The 9,168-nt window shown below is 41.4% G+C and overlaps 1 protein-coding gene across 2 annotated transcripts in view; it reads left to right on the top strand.

Moving 5' to 3' along the window:
• Positions 1–697: 697 nt before the first annotated feature.
• The window catches only part of LOC121954604 (WD repeat containing planar cell polarity effector), a 91,164-nt gene continuing 82,693 nt past the window's right edge, over positions 698–9,168 (top strand). For both annotated transcript variants that reach the window (XM_042502207.1, XM_042502206.1), the window contains exons 1-2: positions 698–979; positions 7,167–7,269. The gene's annotated coding sequence lies outside the window, so the exon portion shown is untranslated. The remainder of the gene's footprint in view (positions 980–7,166; positions 7,270–9,168) is intronic.

The following is a 9,168-nucleotide window of genomic DNA, read 5'->3' as shown; positions in this document are numbered from 1 at the left end:
TATGAGCAGATTTGTTGGCGCTACTTTCTTCACCAGAGATAGTCCTAATGAAAGACTCTGTTCTGTCACCAACCAGCTAGAGTATGTCCTTTAATAGCATGGGCAACTTTATACAAAAAATACTATATCTTGTGATTCTATTGTTGGTATAAAGTGATCACACATACTGTTCAAGCTAGACACTCAGTTCACAAATATGGATTGATTTATAGGTATTGGCTTCATAAAAATCCAACCAGAAAGTGTCAAATCCCTGCACTTTAGGGCTGTCATTCGGCAAAGATGCGTGTAGTTTAATAGGCTTCTACTGAAATACTTAGAATAAATAACAGTCATGATAAATGGTTTGTTGTCATCTGTTAGGTAAAATGCCCAAAATGGCAGATTGCAATCAAAATTTTTAGATGAGGTTTGGATTATGGCAATCACTAATAATATATTGTTAGCTGCTGTCATAGACTTTATGAAGGTCACTGCAGTCCCAAAATAGAAAACAATGAAACCCCCACCGTCCAGACTAAAGATCATGTGACAATGATAAGGTGTGATAGACAACTGCCAAGTAAAGGAAAGAGCTGAGAGTCGACGCTAGAAAGGATTTCATTTCTACTTCTAGACAGGAGCGTACTGCAGCAGGGGGAGCAGGGAGATATGACACCGGCGTCCATCTCTGAGGTCACGGCAAAGGGGACAAACTTCTTGGTCCGAGTGCCATCGACATCCGACCACTCTGTGCCATGTCAACCTGTCAGAGAGGGAGAGAGGCGGAGGGAGGCACTGCCTGCTGAGAGGTGTCCGAGGTGTCATGGCCTCGTCTGGGAGGTGACAGACGGCGTGTGTGTGAGTGTGTGACGGGGGAATAAGACCGCTGAGAAGTCTAGGGGACGTTCATCGTGACCTTTCGTTTTGCCAGGGTCCATCTCGCTCTGTGCATCTGACAACAACTTTAAAGGACCCCGTCTTCCTGAGCCCTTGACAGGTGTGTGTGTGTGTGTGTGTGTGTGTGTGTTTTTTGGGACCTGAGAGTGCATTGAGGTTGTGTACACCGATTGTGGAAAGCATTGTCTAAGCTGTAGGTTTCTGTATGTGTTTGTACATGCCCAAAAATAGAGCTAGAGGACATTTTTGTCCTAAAATAAAGACTTTGCAGACACTTAATGTTCCCCAGCTGCATTCCTTTTGATTCATAGGGAAAGTAGTCATGTGTCACCCAGTTAGATCTGAAAATATGCTCGCTCTATACAAAATAAAATGACTGTTTATTTAAATGGAGTCTGGTGGAATTGGCAATGCCAATTTCTGGGCTTTTTGTAATTAACCCTTTGAAACTGGCATCCCTTCCTGTGCTGCTTTGAGACACCTTTCACAAGCATTTAAACATCTGAACCCTTAGCCAGTTGGTTTGATTTCTTTTGGAAACATGGGAAGAAAGGCAACTAGGAGCTCAGAAAGAAATGAAAAATAATTATCAGAATTATTAGAATTTTTAAGCAGTTTATTGAGGTAATTTTATTTAATTTTATTTTTTTTCGGAAGTGAGAGTAATCTTACTTTTTTAAAAAAAAGTATATCTCTGTAGGGATCCTTCCAATAATGTGTTCAGACACTCACAGTCTGATCCTGTCAGTGGAAAAAACAAGTACTTTTAGTGGATGTAAATTGATGGTGCCCACGGGCCCATAGTAGTTACATTACAGCCTGTTAAAGGCCACTGGATGCAGTGGTCTCACTCAACACTGGACCAATTTAAAAAAAAAAAAAAAAAAGGTCTTTCAAATATTCATGGGAAAGTACGATCCAGGTTGAAAAAATGCTTGCCCCTTAAAGTTATTTGACGAAGCGTGAGGCGCCGGTTAGTGTGTGTGTGTGTGTGTGTGTATGAACTCTGTACGCCTTCAATATGCATTTGTATATGTGTACTTAGGTTGGTTTTTGTCTTTTTGCTTTTTGAGCCATATGTTTTTACATGTTTTGTGCATGTGTCTGCACACAGAATAGATTTATTTCACTCTGTGTTTGTGAGTCCATTTGTGCGTTTACCGTTTATACGTGTGTTTGTGGTCAGGAGGTGAGGGGCGAACAACAGGGCACCAAACAGCTTTAGGAGAAGAAAATCCAACAACATAAACAAAACCGCGGTCAGTGTGACACGCGTCACCTTCGCTGTGACAGGGGACAGACACCGGAGAGGCACATAGTCCCCGAGAATCTCTTTGAAGTCAGCCAGAAATTGTGCCGCTGGTTTGGAAGTATTGTCTTTCCTGCCCTTGGGCGTTGTTGTAGGGCAGATGCACTCAGCTTTTAGAGAAACACTTGCCAGGATTAGGCCTATTAGCTGAACAGGGTGAATGACAACTATCACTGGTTTAGTGGAAATTTTAGATTCTTGTAACATTTTGTAGGTGTGATTAAACCAGAGGCCTGCCTCGTCTTTTCCAACAAATCGTCTGACTAATCAAGACTTGACTCTCCACCAAATGTCTCTTTTTCTCAGTTTTGTCTTGCCTGTCTGTCTCAGTCATTACTGGAGCTGTGTTTGTGTTTCTGCTCCGGGCGTTGGGTAAATACCTCTGCTGGAGTATTTTTTCCGCCCCCCACTTCCCACCTTCCTCCCTCCATTACCCCCTCTAATGACGTTTACACATCTGCTTAGAAGAGCTTCCACTCATCTCTCCGTCACCCCGTGTCCATCTTTCCCTCCCTTTGTTGCACATGGACATGCTGAGGCTGCAAGATTATTTTTAAGAATGACATTTTCGATTATTTGACTACAGAATTTATATTCTAACAGGGCAATTTAGTAGCACATAATGTTCATACTCCCCTGACCAACAAAAATGAAAGAGTTGCGAGGAACAAAGATATTCACACGCCCATAAAAGGCGACAGATGAGAGAGGGAGATTCATGACTACAAAAGGACGTCAGTACTTCTCTTTGGTTCCAAAATTACATCTCTCTCATTTCTCAGAACTGCACTATTGTGGCCACATGTTCAAAAGTCATAATAATCATTTTTCGGTTCTACCTTTTAAAGTTTTAGTGTGGAGAAATTAATGATATCCAGCGGTGATGTTGCAGAACTCAAACTCTTCTGTTGTGCCAGGCATGTACAAGAACTACTGTGGCCAATGTGAAAACACAACAAATGTGAATAGCCCTCGTTAGAGCAGGTGTTTGGTTTGTCTGTTTTGGGCTACAGTGGAACAACATGGTGTACTCCGGAGAAGAGGACCCGCTCCATATGTAGACACAGTTGGCTCATACATAGTTAAGGAAACTACAGCAACTTATTTCTTATTTGTTTTCCTTGACTATAAACTAATAAAAACATAGTTTGTATATTTTTACCATTTCTGCAAGTAGGTGTACCCAAATCATACACACTGGACCTCTAAAAAGGTTAAATAAGTCCTTAGCTGTAAAATAATCAGTTGATGAACTGATTTGTAGAAAATGTGTAAATATTCTAATAATTGCTTAACTTATTAGTCCTTATTTTAAGCAAAAATGGCAAATAACGTCAAATCCAGCCCCTCAAATGTGATGATTTGGTGCTTTTCCCTGTCGCAAATGATCGTAAACTGGATATTTGGGAGTTTTGTACTTGTAGGCATGATGAAACAAGGTTCTTTAGGACACCACTTTGGCTCTTGGAAATTATTATGTGCATTTTTCACATTTTTCTGACATTTTATTAACAAAACCATTAATAGATTTATTTAGAAAATGATCATCTGGTTAACCCATAACAAAAATATTACAAACTCGTTTGTTCTGTTAGCAGTAGTTATGATCCCTGCGTTTCCTTGTCTGATCACATGTATGTACACTGTGGTCAAACTTTTTTTTTTTTAAGTGTTTGCTGTTACTTCTTGTTGTGAATTGTGTCATTATGGGGCAAAAAGTCCCTCTCACTCTTTTTCTCTGGACACCTGAACTTTTCAACTCCTCACCTCCGCATGCCCTCCAAACCTGGAATAGTGCTTCAAGTGATCTACACACATTTGCATGCAACAGTACACACACACACACACACACACACACACACACACACTCATATTCTTGCACACATCACTCGATAAAGAGACTTGCCCAGCGGTCATGTCACTCGAGCTTCGTTTTCCTGCTGATTGACACGGCCTATAAAACACACAGTCACACACACATATGCACATGCATACAGAGTGACTGTACCTGTCACCTCTGCTGAATAGTATTACCTTTACCTCATTTTGTTCTGCCTGTCAATCACTTCTATTCTTCTTCTGCCGACAGCTGAATGGGCTCCTGTGGGACTCTCTCTGTGTGTGTGTGTGTGTGTGTGTGTGTGTGTGTGTGTGTGTGTGTGTGTGTGTGTGAGAATGTGAATGAAAGCCTGCTGCCTGGCGCCACTTCGCCCACCCTCCACTGTCCTCCGCCAAACCCTCTTTCTTGTAATGGGACAGTTGAGACCATACACTGTACTTGTGTGTGTGTGTGTGTGTGTGTGTGTGTGTGTGTGTGTGTGTGTGTTTGTGTGTGCATGTGCACCGCCGACAGGCCTCACAGCATGTTAACTCTGAAGAAAATAGTTTTCAGTTCGTCCCCTCTTTTTCTCTTCTCAGCGGGTCAAGTTCAGTTACGCCTTAGGTCCTCAACAAACCCGCTGAAGTAGAGTGACAGACAGACAGACAGACAGACAGACAGACAGACAGACAGACAGACAGACAGATGGTAAGAGAGAAACGGTGGAGAAGAAGAGAACTTGACAAGAACATGACTAAGCGAGCCTCCAGACGAGAGGCTACAATGTTTTATTACACCTCACAGTACGCCGCACAACAACGTTGTGTTGATTGTGCACTTTGACTGAAGTTTTACCTGGTTGAAATTGACCAATCAGAGCTCAGCAGGTGAAATTAAGAATGTGAATGTCATCTTCCTACATAGCCCCTGAGCAACATTCAAGAATCAAGGGGGAGATACTCATGTTTGTTTACTGAATACGTCCGGTGGACATTCCGATGTTGTTGTTTTTTCTTGCTTATATTTCATTTTTGTCGTCTTATTTCATTTGCCATGTTTGATATAAAGATCAAACTTAATAACAGTGCCAGAAAATAGTGATGAGCATGAGCTGCATGAGCTGTACAGAAGTAACTCTGAAGTTGAATTTTTTTTTTTATACCATCTTCTTGGCCGTTTCAGTAGTAGTTGTTGAGATATGCTCTGGACCTGCAATTTCATCTGAAAATTCAGGATACAAAAGGTACTCACTTGTTTCTCAAAGCATTATTCACCCATAATGCACTCCTCCTCCAGGTCATGAATCAGTATGTTCTGAATGCATAGATATGATGCACATATTCTTAGATTCACAATGACTTACGCTCTCTGAGAATATCATTATCTGTGCAATCGTTGTCAATTAACATTCATAAATCTGCTTCCTTATAACTCCAGAATGTTCCTGAGAATAATCACTTTAGATACACTGATAACAGGAACTGCAAAGGAATATTTGGGCATGTTGTTAATGGTACCACCTTCCTAAAGAGTAAACGCATGCAAAAAAAACGTTGTACTTCCTGTTTACATTGCTGGAGCATGATTTGGAGCTGCAGAGCTAAAACCTTAAGCATGATTATCCCAACAATAAAAGTAATAAGAAAAGTTTAATAGAAGGAGTGAAAAATCTGTGTTGCACCATCAGTATTTTTTATTTATTTTTTAAAATTTGACCTTTATGTTTTGGTTCTTTTACTTAGAATTTGCAAAAATCTCTTCTCCACCACACAGACTCACATCTTATCTGTTGTCTCAGCGGTCACAGCCCTCCGCGATTTACATTAGACTCCGTTCAGGGATTGATCTTTTTGTTTTATCCGTTTTTTCACCCCTGATTATCTCACTCTTTCTTCAGCGGTGTGCTGTTTTCCGATTTTGTCCACCTTTCTTTGCTCTGATATGACACTGGAAGGGAGAGGGCTTCTCCCTCAAGGATACACTGAAGATAAGAGCTGGTGTGAGTGTGTGTGCGTGGTTTCATATGTATGTAAATGCGTGCATGTGTATATTTCCTCAGGTATCGCACAGTTAAAAGATAGGAGGAAAGTATGCATCGTACTGTATGTGCCTTTCCATGCATGTGCTTGTGTGCCGTTATGAGTTCACATATCAGAAGTTTGAGAGATTGGACGCAGGACTGACTTGAGTACCTGAGTGAGCTTACTGAATACATGAGTGTATGTATTCAAGTAGTCTGACTGAGACTTGGCAGGAACTCCAAGGCACCTCAGATTGGAAAATATGCACTCACAATTACACACTCACACCCTACCTATCTCTCTCTATGTAGATATACTTTCTGGTCGCTCTTTGTATGTTTTTCATGTTTGCAGAGTTTCTCTCAGAGAGTCAAAACAAGACCAGGCAGTCGCTGAGAGAGAGAGAGAGCGTCTGCGAGAGATAAAGGTTGTGAGAGAAAAAAAGCCAGAAAATTTGAAACACTGTCCTTTTTGAGAAAGATGAGACAATAAAGAGTAAAAACTGCAAGAGAGAAAGAAGAAATCAGACACTTAAATACTGTCCTTTTAGAGAGATGAGACAAAGAATGAGGAGAGTAAAAATTGTCAGAAAGAGAGAGTGAATGCTTGCAGAGAGGGTCAGAAAGCTTAATGCATTTCTAATAGGAGGTACCTCAGAAAAACATGAAGGACAAGAAAGGTGGGGACAAAGATAAAAGGCGTGGGACAAGTAGGCAGAGGGATGATAAGTGAAGGTACACAAGGAGAAATAAGAGAGAGAAAAGACTAAACTGGCAAACTTACACAGAGCCAGCTGAGGAGAGAGTACGTGTGTGTGTGTGTGTGTGTGTGTGTGTGTGTGTGTGTGTGTGTGTGTGTGTTGGAGGGTGGGGGAATGAGGCCAGGCTGTGATGGCCTTGTGTCAGTCATCCCATGGCAGCTCTTTAACCCTGTAATTTACCACGTCACTCTTTTCATAGTGATGGGACGACTGCACGAGCTGACAGCACTGCCTCTGGCGTGTGTGTGTGTGTGTGTGAAAAAAGAGAGAGATGGTTAGCGAGAAAGAGTGCATACCGATGAGAAGGAATTCTTGAGATGTCAAACAAAATGTCTTTGAACCTGCCTTCATTTCGACTTTCTCTCTCTCTTGTTGCAGTGCAGCTCCAGATCTGCACCACGGCCCTAAGAGACCCTGAGGTTATCGCCACATTCGAACTCATTTATCACCTGACCACTGTTGCAGCATAAATTACACTGCTGTAAGTACCCCGAAATTATCTCACAGTGACCAGTCACCAGCCACTGGTCGATGATGCTTAGCTAATAGCAGATAAAGATGAATGACGCTTTGCTGAAGTGAAGTGAAATATCTGAGATTCAACAGTTGCCATCTTGAGCTGGTGACGTCATTCGGGGTCTGATTCGGCACAGAAGCGATCCCCGTGTTGGGGGAGTTCCCATCAAGACACCTTCTGTCCAGTCTGACCAATCACAAGCAGTGTCATTGAATGTTAGCACACAGATTGGCACACACAGCTGTCAATCATGGCAGAAAATCCCCTTTGAATAACTAATTTAAAACAAACTTATCAGAAAAATAATCACTCAAACAAACTTCAGGTTTTGGGAAAACTATTCAGTATGTACTTTGAGTTTGAAGTTTATCCCATGTACCATTTACCAACATGGAGGGGGCGGGGTTTATTACCCATACTGCACTCAGCCACCAGGGGGCGATCAAGATGTTTTGGCCTCACTTCGGGGGAGCTGTCATGTCGTCCATCTTACAATCTGCGCTAGAAACATCGAAAACTTTTATGGCAAACAGAAAGTGACGTGTTCTCTATGTAAAAACATCAAGACATAAAATGTGTTGGTCCTTTACGGGGTTTCCACGGTCATGGAAAACCTAGAAAGATCATGAAATAAGTCGAAATCATAGAAAGTTTTGGAAAAGTCATCAGTGTTTTTGTGTATAATGAAATTGTGACAGTAATCTTCCATGAATAAACATCCATGTAACATGAGGGTATATACTCTTTCTGAAGCTGTCAATGTAACATAGTTCTAATATTTGTCAGTGTGTTACTTTCTGTTAACCGTCACGTCCGTTTCATCATTTTCTCACTACGTTTTGTCTCTTCTGTCATTTATGCCTGCTAGCTTAAATTATGTTTGAATCTGATATGTTTAAGAAAACTTCAGGCAAGTTTGTCAAGAAAAAAAGGTTCCTTGAAAAGTCAGGGAAAAGTTTGGAAATTTTGTCCATGAAAATATGCGGGAACCCGTCATTCGCGATTGAGATCGGTCAGCTGAGCATGCGAGACTCAGCTGTCCCATCAAGTAATAAAACACATATTTCACAGGTTTCATAACATTTAGCAAACCCCCATTCAACCTACACAAGGGCCACAGAACGTGAGGAACTCCTCTCGATATCATATGATCCAGAAAAACACCACTAAAGTGTTTATGCTTGACACACGGTGGTTAGCAGGAGTCCTGCCATAGATACCTGTGGCATCAGCTTTAACTTTACAGTTTAGTTTTGGATTTCACAGCGGGCAACTCGAGACAGATGTATCGTACAAGATTGGGCCATATTGTACTTAAGTCCTATTTCTGTATAACTTTCTTTCGTTCACGTTGTGATGTAGAACTACAGTGGAAAGCTCATGTATGTTGCCCCCGAATCTGTACTGGCTTCCAAAATGTGTTTTTTAGGTGGCTACAGAGTAACTACAGTGGATTCTCAAGCCACCTTATCAGCCTGCCGCCCCAAAACCTACTCGTGTCATTTATACCTTTAGGGCAGCACAAGTCAGGCTCGATCCACACGTGATAGTAAATTTCAATGACAAGGACAAAACTTTCATCCATATTTGTCAACCAGATCAAGATTAAATCTCGTTTCAAAGCCCCCTTTCTTACCAATGAACATCAAATTTCAACTCAATCAAGATTTCGACTCTTTTCAAAGCCCCCTTTCATACTAATGAACACTAAAACGACCCAGTATAACCTTCACATTTTAATGAGGTATTAAGAGAGGAACAAAAGTCTCAGTTCATCCCGTCTAAAAGGTTTCCTTTGCATAATCAGAGCAGTTGATGAGACACTGATTGTCCCTCCTGCCTCACTGTACATTTTGCTCTCAC

The sequence above is a fragment of the Plectropomus leopardus genome, chromosome 15 (genome assembly GCF_008729295.1).
Source record: "Plectropomus leopardus isolate mb chromosome 15, YSFRI_Pleo_2.0, whole genome shotgun sequence".
NCBI classification, from domain to species: Eukaryota; Metazoa; Chordata; class Actinopteri; order Perciformes; family Serranidae; genus Plectropomus; species Plectropomus leopardus.
This window is presented reverse-complemented; position numbering and strand designations above follow the sequence as displayed.